This window comes from Hermetia illucens, chromosome 6, assembly GCF_905115235.1.
Source record: "Hermetia illucens chromosome 6, iHerIll2.2.curated.20191125, whole genome shotgun sequence".
Taxonomy (NCBI): Eukaryota; Metazoa; Arthropoda; class Insecta; order Diptera; family Stratiomyidae; genus Hermetia; species Hermetia illucens.
The window spans coordinates 36376944-36398865 of record NC_051854.1 but is presented as its reverse complement, the minus strand read 5'-3'; the positions used below and the strand labels follow the sequence as shown (position 1 = coordinate 36398865).

Sequence of the window (21922 nt, the reverse complement as noted above, 5' to 3'; positions counted from 1 at the left end):
AACTGTACACAAAGGTATACCTGAGCCTACATCCATTGACGGTCTTATTTTTAAATTAAATTTAAATCATATGGTTGGAAGGAGCTCGAAGGAGAGATACCGAGACTGTGATATGAGCAGGAATTTTGTGAAATGTCTTATAAAATAAGGCAATTATAGGAAATCAGGAGCGAAGGAAAACGTGTCTGTCTGAGCTTCTGTATTATCGCTGATGAAGGGGCGCAGGAGGTGGAAATAGAAAGAGAGAAGGAAAAGGACAAGCAATACAGAAATTGGAATTGCAAGTGTTGAATACAGAATGAAATCACCCTGCGCGTTGTTTGCTTTGATAGACTTTAGGGGAGCCTAGCAATTCAATTTGCACCACTCCAAGACATTGCTGAAATCATCAGACTTCCACGAGAACCCTTTTCCGCAATAACTCAAGAATATGCAAGACATTCCCCGAAAATTTATTCACTAACAGTCAAAATCAAATCAACTTTGTAATGCAGTCAAGCGCGCTCGAACACAACCCAGCGGCATAGTGGGGGTGTTTGCCAAAAGCTGACAGACTCCTATAGCCAGAAAGCTGTCAGGACTTTCGAGAGGCACTACACACTACTGTATGGAAATTTGCACAATCAAAACCGACAAAAGTTTTGTTTGCTGCCTCGTCCAATGTATTGTTGTTCTCATATTCTCCGTAGTACTCTTCAGATATCAAGAGCATCCTCTTCTAGAATGAATGGCGAGAAAATGTAGTACATATTGTTGATGCTTTGGTGCCCTGTATTGTACATTTCAAGTGGAAAACTACCAAAAATTTAACTTGATAGGAAGCTAACTTCATGAGGAGATACACGGGGAATTTTGATAAAATGGATGGCTTTTGTCTCGGTGTTTTGTAAGCCAGATGTGTCAAACAGACGTACGTTCAACATACCTTAGTTTAGGGGTTGCTATGTATTCAGCATCAGCCGCCTACTTCTCATAGTACACCAGCATAATCCACAAACTTCATCCACGTCCTCCTTGCAAATCTCATAAAAACTATCACACCTTCAACGAAAATTCTTCACTGTATCTACAACTGGACTCCTTGTAACTTTACTGCAGAAAAATTGCCACTCAATGTAACTTTTTAAGGTAAACCAACAACCAATCTCAAATCAATTCACGTCCTTCTCCACACTAACAAATCCCGTCAAATTGATAAACGCGACACTGCGCTTTCGCTCCGTAATTGCAATCCTTGTAAATCTTATCTCAGGACCTCCAGGAATGTCACATCTACAATTCACCGAGGGATTTCGGAGGCATATTTCGCATTCTATCAGAAACGAACACAAAACACACAGCACCACTAAGCCAAGATTGATGCAGCTTAGTCAGTTAGGGGATAGGACTTTCAGGACGACATTAATGATACGACCACGTAACAGTGATACCTATCGCATCGAATACTGCTCGAAAACTAATCATCTGACGGTGGAGCCGAAAAGAACGGGACAGGAAAGCAATGGTTGACTCTAGCCCTTGGAGCTTTTCCATAGCATCCTTGTTTGTTTCATATTCTCGCCGTCTAGTATACTACCGAGATTTGTAGGTACCTATTTTTCTGATGCGTATTTTCGAAGCTGCTACCGATCCAACCACCGAACACTTCTAGGAACCGTGCGCAAAAGCCCCGACCGAAACCATCACCGCTGTCGCCTGGATCCTTCCTCCCGACAATCTCCTTATCTACACTTATAGCACCCGGTCTCCCTCAAATGTCCTAACTTACGCTCCGCTACTGCATCCAGGCTGATAAAGGACCAAAGTCATTGCAATTTTTGCAATTATTCACCCAGGCCCCCAAGAGTTTTCCCCGGATTCGATGAGATTTTCAGCTTGTTCCAGTAATCCTTGTAATGTAACTCGGCACACACATACTAAGCGCGAACGGAATAGATATCATAGAGCGTATCCGGATAGGAGGAAGCAAAGCCAGGAAAGTGGGAGAGTAAAAGCGTAAAAACCATCGAAGGAGAGAAAACCGGGGGAGGATGGGTTGGCGCACATTATTTTCCTGTAACGAAAGTGAGCTTCAATGAAAGAAAGAAGCAAAGGACGTAGATGCAATATTACTTTCGAGGGGAGTTGATTGAATGACTCCAAAAATTGTCACCGCAAGAAAGCTGTGCGTGCTGTAAGAATATGTTTAGGATAGCTACGGAAAATGTTATTTTGCTTCGTACAACGTCGTGCTTCGTGCAAACGTCTCTACCCATTAGGGCAAAATTTAAGGTAATTGTCACAATTATCAAATCCCAGGTATGCAGAAAACAACACAATTTTAAAAATTGTCAATCAATAAAACTCAGAATATAGCCCACGATTTTGGAAAGTTTGGTGCAATCCTATTATTGATTACAAAATTTAATGTTCTAAGGGCCTCTATATGATACTAAAATAAGGGATCTGGCCGGCTGTGCAGTTAAGAAATTCGTTGAAGAAATGATCACACGGGATAAGGGCATAGAGAGAACCCCATTCCAACAACTAGAGATGTATTAGCCCCCAAAACCAGATGCGACCTAGTCAAACCATCGGTTATGAAGTCTTCAGGCATTGAAATATTACGTAATCCTTGTCACCGATTGTACCGCCGCATTCAGAACAACCTCAGTGATTAGTTAGTGATTCAGTTTGGACGATAAGAACTTCTATTACCGAAAGCAAATTTACTACCTTCAGACTGGATGGGATGAATTAAGAAAGAAGGAAAATGAATCCAATAATATGAACGACTAGGAAAATCTGTTTAAATGTTTGTCTACTTGTTACTGCTTAGTGCCGTGCAAGTGATAACCGCACAACAGCAAATCGAACACGAACATCCGTAACGGTTGAGAATTTATATTATTCCTACAGATTTGTGGCCATTTATGGACCCTTCTTCTCTTTTTGTGACTATGACAGGGTATGGCTTCTCAGAGACAAATCTGGAAACCATATTATCAGTATACCTCAGATATCTACCTAGTTTTAGTTTAGTTTAGTTAAATGGGGGAAGCCGCAGCTCCGAGCACTCAGGCCATTATTAGGCCCATTGTACTATCCCCGTAAGTTGCCTATTCAATGGCTTCCCGCCTACGGTGTTCGCAGGCTTCAGCGAATCTGAGAACATTCTCAAGAGGCAGACAGTGTGCAGATTCTTCATTGAAGAAAACCTTGCCAAGGTGTCTTCGTCTGAGATCTGAGGATGCCGGGCAGCTGCATAAAAAGTGCAGAGCCTCCTCCTCCTCACATTGGCTGCACACAGCCGAAACCACTACCCCAATCTTTTCCATATGGTAGTTTAAGGGGCAGTGTCCCGTCAAAAGCCCTACTAGGGTTTTCATGTCCCACTTCTTAAGGGACAACAAAAATGCCGCTCTAGTGGCCCTAGGCTCCTTCACAAGGATTTTCGCTTGCCGGCAAGAGTCCAAATTTCTCCACTCGGTTGCGTGAATCCTTACAATTTCACTCTTCAGAGTAGACTTGACAGTAGATGGTCGGATTCCAAGAGCTGGTTTTGGCCCCACCATTGTGGATCCAGACCCTCGACGAGCTAGTCTGTCAGCCTCCTCATTGCCGGCGATGTTAGAGTGCCCCGGCACCCACATCAGGAATGTTTCGTTCAGTCGACCAAGTTTCAGCAGCACCTGATGACAACTCCACACCAACTTGCTTGATATGTTATTGCCATTTAGCGCTGATAATGCCGCCCGACTGTCGGAACAGATTCGAATGGTGCGACCTCTCCATTTCTGTCGCAGACATTCTTCTGCTGCCAATGAAATGGCATATATCTCCGCCTGGAATATGGTCGTCATTTTACCGAGAAGTCGGGCCAGTTCTATAATCGGATTCTCCGAGAACACCCCTGCACCTGATCCATCCTCCATGACTGACCCGTCGGTGAAGATTATTAGGTCTGTAATCTGAAAAGACTCATGGCCACTTATCGACCATTCTTCTCTTTCGGTGATTACAACAGTATATGTCTTTTCAAAGACGAATCTGGAAACCATGTGATCGGTCGGCATCAGGGCTACCGGATGTTTTTCAAGGAATTTCCAGATAGACGCATGCCCGTTGGATTGGCCGCCTTTCCACGCCCCAATGGTATCGAGCCTATATGCGTCGTTGGCCGCTTTCCGTTTCACCTCCAAGTGAATTGGGGGTAAATTTAGGATAGCTTCAAGTGCCGCAGTCGGCGTAGTACTCATTGCTCCAGTAATACTTAGGCAACCAAGTCTCTCTCCGTTAGCTGCTTCCTGCTGTTAGCAAAGTTCAGTCTTGGCCACCAGACGATGCATGCATACATCAAAATGGGTTTTATTATGGATGTATACATCCAATATATCCGTTTAGGTGAAAGTTCCCAGGTCTTACCTATCGCATTCCTACAGCACCAGAGCAATCTGCAAGATTTCTGGTATTGTTCCTGGATATGATGCTTCCACGTTAACTTGGAGTCGAAATGTACTCCTAAGTACTTGACTGTTTGTGCCAGCTGGATTTCCGCCCCTGCTAAGGTGGGTAGTGTATAGCTGCCCCACCTGACGTTCTTAGTGAACATAACTAGTCCAGTCTTTCTAGCGTTCACCGTGAGTCCATTGCGGAGGCACCAGCTGTGGATTACATGCAGAGTTGCATTCAAGCGGTCACATACTGTGTCCGCAAACTTGCCGGTAATTATTACGGCTAGGTCGTCCGCAAATGCTTGCGCGAAGACATTTTTGTCCTCCAGGAGCCACAGCAGGGTATCCATCACCAAGAGCCATAGCAGTGGAGAGAGAACCCCTCCCTGTGGGCAGCCCCTGAGACATCCTGCTTCAATAGACTTCTGGCCGACCGATATGTGGATTTTTCTCCACTCTAGCATGTGAAGGATCCAACTGATTAGCAGCGGTTCGATTCCATGCTGTCTTGCCGCATCACAAATTGCCGCAAATGAGGCATAATTGAAGGCACCTTCGATGTCCATGAATGCGCCTAAAGCGTATTCTTTATCGGACATCGCCTTTTCAATTTTTGCCGTAAGTTCATGGAGTGCTGTCTCCGTGGATTTGCCTTTCTGGTAGGCGTGTTGCCAATGGTGAAGTGGCCATTTAGGAATGTGTGTATCCCTTATGAACCGATCTACTAATCTTTCTAGTCCTTTTAGCAGAAAGGACGTTAGGCTGATCGGTCGAAAGCTTTTTGCGTCTGAGTAGGTGGGTTTTCCTGGTTTGGGAATGAACAACACCTTCACATCCCGCCATTTAACTGGAATATAAGCGTGTGCTAGGCATGCCCGATATATATTCCGAATGTGTCGACCCAGGGCATCCATTCCTTCTACTACTAGCGCAGGAATGATGCCATCCGGACCTGCAGACTTATATCTGTGGAACGAGTTAAATGCCCATTTCATTCGCTCCAGTGATACTACTTTGCATGCCAGATTCCAATCTCTCGGTTGAGGACTGTATGCACCTGTTGGCCCCGAGATTAGATTTTGGATGCTGCCTGTGAAGTGTACTTCAAGCAAATGATTTGCCGTTTCTTCATCGCTTTCTGTGTACTTCCCATTCTGTAAACGTAAGTAACCCAGTTTCTGGCTACGTTCTTTGACCAGAATCCGCTTCAGCTTTGACGTTGCCTCAAGAGAGTTAGTCTCTTCGCAAAAGCGTCTCCAAGATGATCGTTTAGCCGATCTTATGCTCTTCTTTAGAGCCTTCTGTGCCTCTTTATAGCGATTCCAGCTAGTGCTTGATTCACCCTTCAGAGCACGATTGAGGAGCATCCTTGTCGTTCTCCTCTGTTTTGCCAAATCCGAGTTCCACCATGGTGTTTTACCCTTCTTTGGCATCTTGAGTGGACAGCTTTCTTCGAAAGCTTCTCTCATGCTATTTGTGATCATCTGGGTTGTCTTCTCAATTCCAGCAATGGATTTGATGCGCCTCCCAGGGATCGTGACTCGGGCGTTCAATTCTGTTTGATACATTACCCAATCTGTCTTCCTCGGATTCCGAAATGGAGTGGGTGGAGGTAGATCCATGCCCTTAACGAAATCAATGCGTCTGTGATCCGAGAGTGTGATATCGTTTGATACTCTCCACTCTCCGATCAGAGCCGCGATGTCAGGAGATGCCACCGTGATGTCGATGACCTCTCGCCTGTGTAAAATACTGTAAACTTATTCACTTTATCATCGCCTACTATGTATTATTTTCTCTAAAAATACTGTAAACTTATCATTGCCTACTATGTAATATTTTTCCTAAAATACTGTAAATTGATATGTACCGGCCTACTAAGTATAGGTAAAAATTGTATAAAAAAGGAAATATAAATTAAAAATACGTAGTTCGTTGGAACTATCAAACTCAAGCTTAACGTGTTTCATTCTGTGGAGTCCAAGCAATTCGCTGCTCCCATAATTTACACTGCTTGATTAGGTCATTGTGGAGTTCAGGCAATTGCTGCTCCCATAACTGGTTAGTCTGGAGTTTTGGCATTTAGCTGCTCCGACTAACCATAATCTAATCTAGAAAGAAAGAAGAATAAGGTATTGCCGAGTGGACTGGCAACAATCACATAAGATGGCACATCACAGGGATTGCCAAGTGGACTGGCAACAACCACATAAGGTGACCCATCACATGGCGACCGTGACAGTCTAAAGACTTCATACATAAGTAACAGTCTAAAGACTTCTGCTTACTAGCGTTTCTACTTATTATCGTGAAAATTTGGAAATCAAGGTCGTGTAAATGAACGACATTGGGGAAAAGTTCGACCAGCTTTACCAGAAAATCTGGCAATTGCTCAAAAAACCAGAGCAAAACAATGGAGGCATAACACTATATAAAATTGGAGAGCAACCACCACGCTGGAAGCCGTCAGAATCAACATCGACAACTACGGTTGATGATAAACTTGCGGGACCTCGACGCCTTACGATAGAAGAATATAAGAAACGTACGAAACGACTATCCAATAACGAATCTGTCAGCGCTAAAGGAGGACGAAGAAGAGAACTCCAGCGGCAGTTCATAAAATATAAACGGTTAGAGGAAATCGCAGCTACACCAGAAGAGACCAACAAGTATAAATATTTAATAACCAAAGTTAAAAAAGAAATAAATTATTTAAAAAAAATGCAAAAAAAAAATAATAAAGTTAATCAGTAAAATAATATAAAAAAAAAAAATGTTTGTTCCAAATTAGAATTATGATAGTTTAATAAATGTAATAGTAATAAATAATAAATGATTTTTTTGTTTGTTCTAAATAATGTTAGTATTTATATCACATGATTGAAAGCACGACAATATAACAATATAAAAGTAGATGTCTGAAAATGTTATTCTTTGCTTTTTCTAAATGGACAAATTAGAATCTCTAAAAGAGAAACTTCAAATTACACTAATAAATCTACGGAAAAGTGTAAATCGTCCTTACAGTGAAAAAACTATACGTGAAAAACGCGAATTAATTGAACAAACACTAATAGACGCAAAGTCGACTGAACAAAATATACGAACAGACGTTAAAACAGCAACTCTAATTAAGGGAGTTTGCAAGGAAATACAGCAACTATCTGCTGAAATACTTTCAATATTAGACAAACAACAATTAGGGAACATGGCTTTCGACATTAAAACAGCCACAGCTTTAGTCAAATACTTTGACGGAAACCCAGAGGAAACAGAATCCTTCATTGAGTCAGTTTCACTATTGAACGAACTCACACCAGTAGAACACAAAGGTATTCTACTTAAATTTGTGAAAACCCGGATAACCGGCAAAGCCAAATACACGGTATCCGAGGAATTAAACACAATAACTAAACTAACCGATAAACTGAGAGTAAAATTCTCTATAAAAATATCGTCTGATGCCGTTCTGGCACAACTTAAAAGTTGTAAACAGGGAAATACCAAATTAACTGATTTTACAAATAAAATAGAGGACTTGTCAAGGCAATTGACAAGAGCCTTTATATCAGAAAAAGTCGCAGAGGGCGAAACTGCAGAGAAATTAGCCGAAAAATTTGCAATGCAAACAATAGCGGAAAATGTTTCGAACAGCGAAACCTCATTAATTTTGCGTGCCGGTAATCTTACAAATCTATCCGACACAATTGCAAAGGCAATTGCAGTCGATAAACCAATTCCCAAAAATGTCTATCATTACAAAACAAACAGAAGAGGTAACAATCACAATAATAACTTCAATAACCAAAACCGACGTAATAATCAAAGTTTTAATAATACCGCAAATAGAAATTCATATGAAAATTTTAACAGAAACAATACTCCAAATAGAAACCAAAATTATAACCGCAACCAAAATAACAGGTTCAGAAATAATAACAACAATTACCGAAGACCCTTCTGGAACAACAGTAACAACCGACAAAATATAAACCATTTGAGTTCGGGGGAATCCCAACCCCCTCAGTCGGTGCTAGAAACCAACCAAAATCGGTTGGGGGGAAATCAATAAGAAAGGTCACATTCCATACTATAAATCCATCGCTCACAAGCTTTGTACGAGCTTTCGTTGACATGTGCAACACAACATGTACCTTTATAATAGACACAGGAGCTGACATTTCTATATTTAAACGGGGAAAAATTGACAATAATCAAATATACTATCCAAATAACACATGCACAATACAGGGCATTACTGGGGTACAAAAAGAATCAATTGGTGCAACAAAAACCCATATAAAATTCGATAGTACTCTTTCAATTGAGCACACATTCCAAATAGTTGCTAATGACTTTCCACTAGACGCAGATGCAATTCTAGGTTTAGACTTCCTTACTAAACATAGGGCAATAATCGACTATGACACCTGGATATTGACAATTAATATCAATAATATTCTTCATGAAATTCCAATTCTAGATGGTCCTACACGGAACACAATCTTAATCCCGCCCAGATGCGAAGTAATACGCAAACTAAACAATCAATTCTTAAACGACATAGTTATACCCGGACAAGAAATACAACCCGGAATATTCTTAGCAGGATCAATTATTTCTCCTCAAAACCCACTAGTTAAAATCCTAAACACCACTTCAAGTACAGTAAAAATCAAAAACCTCAACCCTCAATGGGAACACCTTTCGGATTATTCTGTATACAACAATACCGATAAATTGCATAACACACAAAGAATGCAAAAATTGTTAAATACATTGAACGTAGAACACGTACCAGAATATGCAATAAAAGACCTTAAAACACTATGCCGAGAATTCGCGGATATTTTTAATATGGAAAATGAGCCATTAACCACCAACAACTTTTATAGCCAACATATCCAGTTGAGTGATAACTCAGCGGTATACACAAAAAATTACCGTATACCTGAAGCCCACAAAACAGAAATAAATCGTCAAGTCAAACAAATGTTGGACGACGATATCATTGAGCACTCAACATCGCATTTCAACTCACCTATACTACTAGTCCCTAAAAAGTCATCAACAGGAGATAAGAAATGGCGTTTGGTAGTTGATTTTCGTAATCTTAACAAAAAAGTGGTAGCAGATAAATTCCCACTTCCCAGAATAGATGAAATTCTTGACCAAATGGGTCGAGCCAAATATTTTTCCACTTTAGATTTACTATCTGGATTTCATCAAATACCTCTAAAACAATCATCGCGAAAATACACAGCTTTTTCTACAAACCAGGGACATTACCAATTTACCCGCCTACCCTTCGGACTAAATATTAGTCCCAATAGCTTTCAGAGAATGATGACCATAGCATTATCAGGTTTATCACCCGACACAGCTTTCTTATACATTGACGACATAATAGTCACTGGATGTTCGAAAAACCATCACTTAAAAAATCTAACGTCAGTATTTCAGTGCTTACGAGCCAAAAATTTAAAGTTAAACCCTGATAAGTGTAAATTCTTTCAATCAGAAGTAACATATCTTGGACATCAGATCTCTGCCGAAGGAATACAACCTGATCCTTCAAAATTCGAAGTCATTAAACAATTTCCAGTACCAAAAAACCCAGACGAAGTAAGACGATTCGTCGCATTCTGTAATTATTATAGACGTTTTGTCCCAAATTTCGCTGAAATTGCCCTACCTTTAAATCAATTGTTGCGTAAAAATGTTAAATTCGAATGGACACCACTGTGTAGCACTGCATTCGACATCCTTAAAACAATATTAATGTCCCCGCCCATACTTCAGTACCCTGATTTTAAACAAGAGTTTACAATATCCACAGATGCATCCGAAAATGCATGTGGAGCAATACTATCACAGACAATAGATGGAACTGAATTGCCAATAGCTTTCGCTAGCAAAACATTCACTAAAGGTGAAAAAAATAAATCTACCATAGAAAAAGAACTAACAGCAATTCATTGGGCAATAATGTATTTCAAACCATATGTTTATGGAAGACATTTTATAGTAAGAACAGATCATAGGCCACTTATTTACTTATTTGGGATGAAAAACCCATCATCGAAACTAACACGGATGAGGCTTGATCTAGAAGAATATCAATTTGACATACAGTACATTAAAGGTAAAGAGAACATTGGCCCAGATACATTATCTAGAATAGAACTAGATATAACAGACCTGACAAACCTGAAAAATATCTTGCAAATACAAACAAGAGCAATGACCAAAAACACAAATCAATCAAAACTCATTCACAATACTTCAGAAAACCACATTACTAACAAAAACATGCAGCCTGATCAACTGCACGTTTTCGAGGTTCTATCACCTAATGAAGTAATGCATTTACCGGAATTGAAATTTAATATTGCGCAATATAAAAATAAAAATACTGATATAGAGATAAACATAATACATAAAAATAAAGTCCAAATAAAGCGGTATATAAATCTAAATAATAACCAATCAATTGAACCCGCATTAGTGCAGGAACTCACAGAGTTGGAAAAATATCTAAATAATAGGTTTCAGATCAAGACTCTGAAACTATCGGCCGAAAGTGAATTATTCACTATATTAAATACAACCGCATTTAAAACGCTAGCGAATCATACTTTGAAAAATATGGATATCCAAATATACAAACCACTAATTACGATAACGGACAAATCGAAAATAATAGAAATATTGCATAATAATCACTCTACTCCAACAGCAGGACACATTGGACAGAGTAGAATGTATAAAAAACTTCGTGAAATATACAAATGGAAAAACATGAAAAAAACAATCGCTAATTATATTAAAAACTGTAGTTCATGTACAAAAAATAAACATCAAAAACAAAATAGGGAATTACTAGAGATAACAACAACACCAACCAAAGTATTCGATACCATGTCCATAGACACAGTTGGACCGTTTACCAAAACCAACCAAGGTAATAAATACGCTGTAACTATGCAGTGTGATCTGAGCAAATATGTGATAATAATACCTATTCCAAACAAGGAAGCGAACACTGTTGCAAGAGCAATTGTCCATGGATTCATATTAAACTACGGACCCATGAACAAAATAAAAACAGATCTCGGTACTGAATACAAAAATCAAGTATTCTCAGAGATATGTAAATTGCTAAAAATTGAACAAATATTTGCAACACCAGCTCATCCTGAAACCATAGGAGCTCTAGAACGTAACCATAAGTGTCTAAACGAATACCTACGAAGTTTCGTTAACGAAAACAAAGACGATTGGGATGATTGGGTACAATACTACTCTTTCTGTTACAACACGTCACCCAATTCCATACATGGTTACACACCATTCGAGTTAGTGTTTGGAAAAAAAGTAAATATACCCTCAGAACTCTCTAAAACAAAACCAGAACCAATATATAATTACGATTTGTACAATAATGAACTAAAATACAGATTACAAAATTCCATTAGCAAAGCCAAACAACTTCTAGAAAAAGCAAAGAAAAAGACAAAGAACCAAAATGACCCAAAATGTAACCCATTATCATTGAAAATAGGAGATCAAGTTTTGTTATCCGTCGAAAACAGACGAAAACTAGACCCATTGTATGAAGGTCCTTATAGCATAATATCAATTGACAATGTAAATTGCCTGATAAAAGACCAGGACAATAAAATATCTAAAATTCACAAAAATAGGTTAAGACGAATAAATAAATAAACAAAATTGCTTTGAAATTGCCTATACTGTTATAAATATAAATATACCACCTAATTAATCAATACCAATACAATACTATTACAATAAGTAGACTTTAAAAATATTACTCATTATTGTTAAAAAAAGAAAAAAAAAAAAAAACTTCTAACTATACATAATATAAACAATAAAGAAAAAACGAATTGTCTACCGTTCCTAAAGACAATTCATTTTTTTCAAAAGGGGTAAGGTGTAAAATACTGTAAACTTATTCACTTTATCATCGCCTACTATGTATTATTTTCTCTAAAAATACTGTAAACTTATCATTGCCTACTATGTAATATTTTTCCTAAAATACTGTAAATTGATATGTACCGGCCTACTAAGTATAGGTAAAAATTGTATAAAAAAGGAAATATAAATTAAAAATACGTAGTTCGTTGGAACTATCAAACTCAAGCTTAACGTGTTTCATTCTGTGGAGTCCAAGCAATTCGCTGCTCCCATAATTTACACTGCTTGATTAGGTCATTGTGGAGTTCAGGCAATTGCTGCTCCCATAACTGGTTAGTCTGGAGTTTTGGCATTTAGCTGCTCCGACTAACCATAATCTAATCTAGAAAGAAAGAAGAATAAGGTATTGCCGAGTGGACTGGCAACAATCACATAAGGTGGCACATCACAGGGATTGCCAAGTGGACTGGCAACAACCACATAAGGTGACCCATCACACCTGACCACGTTGAAGAAAGTGGGTTCATTACCCACATTTAGGATCTGCAAATCGGTTCCTACTAGATACTCCAGTAGTCTCGATCCTCTTGCATTGATGTTCGAACTTCCCCAGCATATGTGGTGAGCGTTGACATCACATCCTGCTATTACCCCCATGCCTCTACTTTTGACATATTGGATAGCTCTGATGAATGTTCCACTGGGAACGTCTTCTGCGTCGTAGGGGAAGTATGCAGAGCACCATAGTATCTCTTTATCTCCCTGTTGACTTTTTATGGTTAGCTTAGCCGATGTGGTGTCGCCATCACATAGATCGTTAACCAGGTTAGCTTGGAAGTCTTTGGAGACTACCATGCAGGTGCGGGGTCGATCGCTTCCATTGGCATACAATAGGTCAGCATGTTGGAAGTTTAGGCCCCTGACTGCCCCACCAACAACCCACGGTTCTTGTATGAGGTATATAAATGTCTTGCAGCTATTGATCCGACGACTGATAAGTGCAGTCGCCGCTTTACAATGCTGCAAATTTACTTGGGAGATGTGGCACCTCATTTATGTTTCAGATGTAGATGCCGGGGGCTGCATGTCCCGTTCAATGGTTTTAGGAGCCGACACTTGTAACGTGACGGTCCCCAGCCCATAGTAGAGCCGGCAACCCGATTTTTCCCGAACTTTCTTAACATCAGGTTCGGGAACGCCGATAGTGAGAAAAGTTCCCGGCCTATCGGTTCTCTCTCCTGTTTTGCTGCCTAGCAGCAACCAGGTGGAAGTGTTAAGGTTGTTCTGTACACCAAGTTGTTCCAGAACCCCGACACCATTTCGCTCTTCTTCTGGAAGCCAGAGAAAGCACTTCTTGATCGATGGCAGCTCAGAGACCCTTTTCAAGGTTAGTCGCGCATCCTCCCACACATCGTTAAGGGAGGAGCAGTACTGCCTGAGCCACTCGTTCGTGTCTCCGTCGGCAAAGTTCAGCCGTAACATTTTACGGTATACACCTACCGACTCAAAGCAAAGCTTAATACCTTGCGCAGACGCAGTCCTTACAGCTAGGAGGAGTTTCCTTCTAAGCTGTTCGCACTGCTCAGTATCGTAGCCGGATGGATTAGAGTCGTCATACAGGACCCATCCATCGGCTTCGATAGCCTTGGCTGCAAATGAAGGCCTAGCCGTTGCCGGCCGAGCCCTCTTTGCCGCCTTTTGTGTCGAAGAGTTAGGATCGTCCGAGGACCGCTGCCGCTTTGGTTTCCCCTTAGCCGCAGGTGCCCCGAACGCTCCTTTCCCCTCAACCTTGGCACAGTTCTTTCGTTGTGCGTTGCCCGGAGGCGGTTTGCCCGAAGGCGGTTTGCCCGGAGGCGGTTTGCCCGGAGGCAAGTCTAGACTCAGGTTCTCCATCGATGAGCTCAGGGTTGCCCCTTCACTCGGGGTTGGATCGTCACGATCGAAGTTTAATTGTGTTTGCTTAGTAGGTTTTTGTTTTTGTTTTTTTGTTTTTTCATAGTTGGCTGCCATGGCCTCAATTTTTCCGGGGAAAGTAAGTCGATCTCGGCAGAGCCCCTTTTTGCCGAGACAAGGCTAGTTGAAACTGGGGGTCGCCTGGTACCCAGAGTTCACCGTTTACGGCCACATCTTAACCCCTGTGACCATTCAGCCCTCGGCACGGTAGTCACACCTTGGCTTGGGGTTTTGATTACCGCTTGGCTTCAGGTGTCACCTCTCGTTTCCTGGAGGATCTTCCTTACTGAGCTCCCTCACCACGTCAAGGTAGGTAATCGTCGAGGGAGTAGTAATTTCAGAACGCCTAGTAATTTCAGAACGGACATATGGCAGTAGGATAATTCATCTTTCTACTTGCTTATGGAATCAAGCCTATAACAAAGTACAGTCTCGCTTATTATGGACATGTACATCCCCTCAACCCGTTGTGGTGAAAATCCTCAAGTCTGCAGGATCTCTCCTGGATCTCCTGGATATGATGCATCTAAGTTCGGCTGTAGTCAAGAAAGTAAGAAAACAACAAATATTGAATACTAACACGAGATCCTTTGGTAAAATCAAGTTCCCAAATCCGTACTAAATTCGTTCCATCTAATCTGATCCTTCGATGTACCACTCTAATTTAATAATCGACCGCACCTAAAACCTCCACCTGGTCGCTACTGATTACATCGGCTTTCAGCAAAGGTATGCCCCTTTTGATCCTGTAGACCATAGCACGTCCATACCTGCATGGCATCGGTCGAAACCGTGCGAGATATAGGAAGGCATCCTAAAAATGCCACTCGCTGGTAAGCATAGAGCAGGTTCATGACCTGCAGCGACAACTCAAACTCATTCAACAAAGGGACCCATACGCAGAATATGTAACAAAGAGTTCCCACATATATGGATCCAGCAGCTCTCTTGTTATACCCCATTCGCTCCTCATTACACGTCCCAACGTAATTACCAAGTTATTTAACACGTCCTGTGCTTAACCAGATGTGAAAACTGACGAACAACGTGAGTTGCCTTTCGGCAACATCGCTCTAATTTTTTCCGCGATACCGACTTTACGAGACTACTCATTAACGATGCGCTTGTACTCAGTAACCCATTGCTCCAGCTCAAGTCAGGTCCCGTCAACAAGAATCCGAATAATTAAGCTCACCCAACAGGCATTCATCATTTGGTTTCATATAAATTTTATAGATCCCTGTGGGCAGCCACGTTCCACACTAATCCTCACACGCTCACCTTTGACAAATGCTTTCCTGCCATGGAAGTAGTTGCTCCTCAGAGTTAACTCCTGGCAGTCACACCAATTTGATTGACCAATTGATCAATTTAGATAATCAAATGTGCCTTTGATGTCTATAGAGATTTCGAGGACATATTTGCTAACACAACAGAGAACAAAGTTTTAGACACGCATTAAGGCATGTTGGTGGATCTGTTAGCTGACAACGGGTGGGATGATTTTACAATCAGTCACTAAACCTTCTCCAGGATCTCGCCAATAACCGGAAGGAGATATGCCTTGTATGATCGATGGCTGCTGCTATCATCCTTTGGTGACTTTAAACATAAACATAGCATAGCTGAGATCGCCCTCAGATGGCTTTGCCCATCTCACTAGTTATCCCATCCCAGCCAAGTAACTTCCTCAATCTCGCAACACTGCTGAGGAGAAATTTCTTTCCCTACAATAGAGCGGTCATCATAAGACATCGAAAGCTCGAATCACGGAAATAGTTCGCCCAGCAAGGCGTAAACACTATCATGCCATGACAGCCATGATCAGATGATAGAAATATTTCCGATAATCATCGATCTATCCCTGCTTCCGCCCAATATATTAGGTTGTTGCAAATGAAATGTCGGATTTTTCAATGAAGTGAAGTTACGAGTAGTTATGATTTTAATGTTTAAAACTGCCGCAAGGTGACTTTGGTGGTGGGGGTGATAATTGAGTATAAATAGTCGTTCGTTCGATCAAGGAGTCATTTCAGTTTCAATCGTCATTGAAGTTCCAAGTAAAACTCAAAGAAAACATGGAAGGGAGTCAAAAACGTCTACTTTTTCTATATGAATTTAAACTTGGTCACAACGCAGCGGAGGCAACCAGAAACATTTGCAGAGCATTTGGAGCTGACGCAGCAAACGAACGAACGACACAGCGGGGGTTCGAAAAATTCCGATCAGGCGACATGACCCTCCAAAGTGAACCTCGTGGACACCCAGGACCATCGATCGACAACGACGAGTTGCGTTTGATAGTGGAATCTGATCCCCGATCATCGATTCGTGACATTGCAGAGAAAATAGGCGTACACTATTCGACAGTATCTCGGCACTTACAACAGCTTGGAAAGGTGAAGAAGCTTGATAAGTGGGTTCCGCATGAACTCAACGAGCAAAACATGGCGCTGCGAATGGAAATATCCAGTTCTCTACTCAACCGCAACAGGAACAATCCCTTTTTGCGCAGAATAGTGACATGCGATGAAAAGTGGATATTGTACGACAACCGTCGCAGATCAGCGCAATGGCTAGATGCCGATCAGCCTCCACAACACATGCCAAAACCGAGCCTTCACCCGAAGAAGGTAATGGTAACTGTTTGGTGGTCTGCATCTGGAATTATTCATTATTCGTTTTTGGAGCGTGGTGAAACAATTAATGCAGAGAAATATTATGCCCAACTTGATGAAATGCACGAGAAATTACGTGTTCAGCGGCCTAGATTGGTCAACAGAGATGGAGTGATACTGCTCCATGATAACGCCCGACCTCATGTTTCCAGAATGACGGTCCAAAAATTAAATGAATTACGATATGAGACTCTTCCTCATCAACCATATTCACCCGACCTCTCGCCAACCGACTACCACTTTTTTAAGCATTTGGATCACTTTTTGGCGGGGAAACAATTCAGCAATGAAGTAGCTGTCAAAAGTGCCTTTGAAGAATTTCTTAGCTCTAGAAACCCAGACTTTTACGAAACTGGAATAAATGCCCTTGTATCTCGTTGGGAGAAGTGCATTGAAGCTGCTGGTTCTTATTTTGACTAATAAAATTAATTTTCATAAAACTTATAGTTTTTTGAAATTTTACTCAAATATCCGACATTTCATTTGCAACAACCTAATATTTCTCAATATTTGGGATCATTAATCTAGCGATCCTTCTCAAAAAAATACAACACTGTCACCTTTTTCTCTACTATTCCCTCTTAGTGACTTTTATAAGATCTACAATCAGATGCTATATATTATCCTGGCTAGAAATGAACTAACCCTGGTATCTTCTGCCGCGTACGATTCAAACTCATCTTAGTTACAATCATCACCACAAGGTATTCACTGATTTCGAAACGGCCTCATACCAACCAATTCGGATGTTAACGATGTTAGTTTTCCTATAATTGGCTGTAAGAACTATACCCTGTCTTTCCTCCGAATTTAATGGCTGCCTCATTTCATAGAAGTCTTTCCCAAAGGATGATAGTCAAGCAAGACTGCCCTTAGAATAAAATCCAATTGATGAAACTAGAAGCACTTTTGACCCCTAGAGTCACCAAAGCGCTACACTTTCCAGCACATACATCTACCCGACCCAAGTCTCGGCCTAACCTATATTGCCACTCTGAGAGGTAAATAGCTTGTCCAACATCACCCTTATGGTGCCGATGTGACAAGGGGTCAATGGTTCTGTTTTAAATTTTCGGCACTAACACCAACTGATAGACGTTTATTCCACCATGGATATTTTCAAAATGCTAATAAAGCCACTGGGGCTAAATATTCAGAATCATTTTAAAGGTCCAGTAAAGTGTACTGACCAATTTTAAAGCATTGTTATCCTTAATATCTCTGCCTATCTGACTTCCTCCCTATTAACTAGTCCATTCTTAAAGCATTCCCATTTCTAGTCAAAATGTCAACGTCACTTCCAGCATTCATCGTTTGCAGATCTATTGCTTCTCACTTGGACGCGCAACGACTTCAAAGTTACCAGTTTTACTAAAAACTTGGAAAGCAAACGACATCTAAGGACGCGTTAGCATGGCGTACCTCAGAGTGAAATGCCTGGTCTTCACAATATTCATCTATTTTGTCCCTACCCATATCTTCTTCTTCTTCAGCCTTTGCAACATTCAAAAGCGAGGTCGGCTCGTCTTGATCGGTTGGCCATTTTGTTCTATCAAAAACCTCATTTGGAAGTAGTTGCGAGGCTTTAAAATCACCATCCAACGTATCAAGCCATCGATTGCACTGCCAGCAATAGTGCCTGTTTCATTAGGGTCGGTCGGCAAAAATTCAGTTTTATATAGATCCATTCTGTTGCTCTAGATCGGCTTTACAATGAGGAGTGGTGAGAGGGTGCTTACTTGGTGAACGATAACAGAGACACGAAGCCATGTTGATATGCCCGTCACACTTCGAGCTTTACTTTTCGGATAGTAGTAGATCAATTTAACCCAGCGCACGAACTATTCTGGTACTAGGTGTTGCCGCAGAACATACTTAATGAGCTCGTGTGATTCACTGTCAAACGCTTTCTCTAGATCCAGAAATGCAATGGGTTCACGGTTATTTCAACGATGTCGCGATTGTCAAGAATGCGTTTAAAAATTTTCATGATATGGAATAGCAACGGACGATAATTTGAACATTCTGCTGGACTACTTTTCCTTTTTCATATTGGAGTAGTAGTAGTAGTAGTTTCTTGCCAGTCAAAAGGTGTTCTACCTTCCTCAATAACCCGATTGAAGAATTCACTTAACCACAGTGTTGGCTCCCAATTCTTTTCTTTTCAGAGCTCAAATGAGATGCCGTCAGGTCCTGTGTCTTCCCCCGATTTCATTCGATGTATTACTTCCTTAACTTCAGTGGGAATGATCGGGGGAATTGCTCCAAATATCGGCAATGCTTGTGGAAGTGGAGGATGGAAATGCGGCGCGACAGGATCTGCAGCAGTCGAAATTTATTTTGAATGTTGCGGATGCGGACGGGTAGATGGCACGGAACTCTCCACTCACTCATTTTAGAACGCACCAAGGGAGTGGAGAATTAGCGGTGGAAAAATGCCGTCGGTTGGGACAGTAAGGACCGCATGGAAATAAGCCGGTCTCTTCAGTATCCAACCGCGGCGGTGAACACACCTTCAAACGTTTGATTTCTTAAAAGCTACAATAATTACAATAATTTGTGACTTTGTCGATTCAAAAACAAGCGGCTTTTGTAATATGCCCATGTTCGCGGCATAAATAACACGGTCGGAATTCTATCGATTCGTTGGACATATTAAAACAACCGTTAAAGTGGTCACCCTGACGTGATCTGAACACGCAACCTTCTGATCTGGAGTCAGGGGGCGGAAAATCTGCTCCAAATATTCTCGTCATCTATTCATCGCGACTCGTCAATCGGTAAGCAATGTAGGTATAGATGCTCTTGCTCTCTTTTCATCGTATAAAATTGGCTTCAAGTGGGGTTCACAGCCAATATATTGAAAGAAACCAGCAAAAAATAGACGAATGGCTTTAAATTTTACAACCATCACTTTGAATGTATTGCTAATATCCTATGTTTCAATTCTGGTTGTTACACCACCGGTCAAAGGACTGACGAACCTAAGTGTTCATGATTCTATGATCGCTATGAAGCAAGCATTACGGGTTTGAACTCCAGTGCCACAAAAATTGCTGGTAAGAATACTGCAATGTGCGACCAGTAGGGCCTTTTCTACTTTTTGCATGAGTGCTATCGAAACGATAATTCTACAACCAAAGCTAAACAGAAACTTTGGAATAATTACAATACCAAGCGTAGCTCATCACGATAGCTCCCTATCTAGTGTCTTAAATATAATATATCCCAAACTAGATCCCATTCTAGATTTAGTTTGCAGGCTCTGTAAAAAATTCGAGATTACTTAGATGGAAGCTGTAAAGCTAGACCTAGCCCGTGAATCCATCTCCATAACGTGGCTTGCGTCTGAGAAGTCGGCACAATTAAAGATTGGGTCATCGAAATTTGTGGAGTCCAGTCAGGTCTTCAGGCCGTCGTATGACGAGGCATAGTCAGGCATGTTAGTCTCTATATGTACTCGCTTCGCATCTCTCTTCTCTCAATCGGGAGCTTTTTGCCGCTGGGAGTACTTGTCACTGGTGTCCTTTGTGATCGACGTATCAACGAACGTCTCAAATCTAAAATTTACCGCAATGTCATCCGTCCAGTCGCTCTCTATGGTTCTGAGTGTTAGCCGACCATAAAAGACAATGAACGGCGTCTTGCGGTAATGGAGACAAAGATGCTACGTTGGACTAGTAGCGTCACACGTTTAGATCACATCCGAAATGAGGATATCCGCGATCGTTATGGGGTTGCACCGATCGTGGAAAAGTTGCGAGAGAGGCGTCTTCGGTGGTATGGTCACGCAATTCGTGCAAACGAGAATTCACTTGCCAAGATTGGTCTGAACATTGAAGTCGATGGTAAACGATCAAAAAGCAGACCTAAGCAACGGTGGCTTGATACGCTGGATGGGGATTTGAAAGCCTCGAGATTGCACCCAGATCAGGCATTCGATAGAGCCAAATGGTGAAGCCGATCACGACGAGCCGACCTCGCTTGTGTACGGGACAAAGGCTAAAGAAAAAGAAGAAGAAGTACTTGCAGATTCGATCAGGATGAACACTTCTCACTCACTTCTACAACTTTGATGTGGTATATGGATTGTCTTTAGGCTTAGTCTCGTGTTTTATAATCGGGCTATACTGAGAAGACACTCCAGAAAAGTATGGAATGTAGAACAGGGTCCTTTGATGATACAACGCAAAATGATGTTGTCGAGAGCTTGGAGCCTTCATTGGCGGTAGAATCACTTTCTTGTGCCACTCCGATATAGCAGCACAGAATATTCTCAACTTGATCTTGGTGGTTTGAATTAGGAGGTAGTTTGTTAGCCGAAGTCTTAAAATGAAAGATTACCTTAGAAGATATTTTTCCTTTTTATTGACTAAAAGTATTTTGTAATATATATGTTCTGTTGTGTTTTATCTTTTTTGATCACTGAAAAAGGGGACAGTTGGTCCCCGAAATACGTATTTGTATATATTACCAAATACTTTTAGCCAAGGAAAAATATCTTCTAAGGGTAATCTTTCATTTTGATCTTGGTGTTGAGATAACTACATTTCCAGATTTTAAACAAGGCCGCGAAAGCGAATCTAGGGCTGTTAATGAGTCAGGTAACACCCAGTTCAGTGCCACCGTCGACAGAAACCACGCTTTCTAGATATATAAATTGATCAACACCTTCGATGCTCTGTACATTAATACAGATAAGGAGGGAGCGATGGCCAGTCATTCTGAGAACCTTGGTTTTGTTGTTATTTACCTTCAGTCAAAATCGGCTTCATCTGTTCCATGACTCGGCCAGAGAACAAACAGATGTCATCAGAGTAATCGAAGTGTTTTAAGAAAAATGTCATCAAACATTGAAATCCTCTACCTCTTCCGCACAAGGCAGTATGAAGAACGTCCCCGATAACAAGA

At 41.1% G+C, this 21922-nt stretch overlaps 1 protein-coding gene across 4 annotated transcripts in view; it reads right to left on the bottom strand.

The window, feature by feature from the left end:
• The window catches only part of LOC119660427 (lachesin), a 54908-nt gene extending 52995 nt beyond the window's left edge, over nucleotides 1-1913 (bottom strand). For 2 of the 4 annotated variants that reach the window (XM_038068976.1, XM_038068975.1), the window contains exon 1: nucleotides 926-1565. The gene's annotated coding sequence lies outside the window, so the exon portion shown is untranslated. Of the gene's footprint in view, nucleotides 1-925; nucleotides 1567-1592 lie in introns of those variants that run through there. The other 2 variants (XM_038068977.1, XM_038068978.1) reach the window with 2 other exon arrangements.
• Nucleotides 1914-21922: the final 20009 nt, after the last annotated feature.